Here is an 813-nt window from a genome sequence, read left to right on the forward strand (position 1 = left end):
ATCTATCTATCTATCTATCTATCTATCTATCTATCTATCTATCTATCTATCTTTCTTCTATCCAGCCATCATGCATTTATCTACTAATCTATCTATCCATCATCTGTTTATCAACTAATCTATCTTCTATCTATCCACCCATCATCTATTTATCTGTTAATCTTCTATCTATCTATCTGTCTTCCATCTATCCATCCATCATCTATTTATCTACTAATCTATCTATCTATAATCTCAAACTCAATATCCCAGAAATGTCTCAAACTCAACATGTCCAGAACTTGTTTCCCTCAAAGCACACCCCTTCCAAATTTCCCTACTTCCATCAAAGGCACTGCCATTATTTTAGGCTTCCATTAAAGGGTATAACCTTGGCATGATCTTGCACTCCTCACTCTCCCTTACCCCACAAATTCATTCAGTTGCCAAATCTTGTCTAGCTCTGAAGCCCTTCTCACATCTGACCTCTTCTTTCTACTCATACAGATGCCCCACTTTGTTCCAGCCCTCATCACTTTCTTTTGAAGTTATTGCAATAGCCTCTTCCTTGGTCTCCCTGCCTCACATCTCTCCATCTCAGCTTCCCGAGTGGTTTTCTTTAAGTGCAGATCTGACCGTATTCTTCTCCGACTCAATAAATGCCAGAGGTTTCCTGTTGCCACTACGAAAACAAATAAACTCTTCTGGTTTTTAAAAGTCTTCCTAACTTGACTCCAGCATGTCTTTACAGACTTATTCTACAATACTTGTTTTCTTGTACGTTATGAGGCAGCCCAAACCAGACTTCTCCCTATTCCTCACACATAGCTCTCC

General features: G+C 39.1%; 1 protein-coding gene across 1 annotated transcript in view; it reads right to left on the reverse strand.

Annotated features, from left to right (window-relative positions):
* The window catches only part of NKAIN1 (sodium/potassium transporting ATPase interacting 1), a 119,524-nt gene that overhangs the window by 4,020 nt on the left and 114,691 nt on the right, over positions 1–813 (reverse strand). The gene's annotated exons all lie outside the window — the stretch shown is intronic.

The sequence above is a fragment of the Vombatus ursinus genome, unplaced genomic scaffold, assembly GCF_900497805.2.
Source record: "Vombatus ursinus unplaced genomic scaffold, bare-nosed wombat genome assembly UNPS02014775.1, whole genome shotgun sequence".
Classification (NCBI taxonomy): Eukaryota; Metazoa; Chordata; class Mammalia; order Diprotodontia; family Vombatidae; genus Vombatus; species Vombatus ursinus.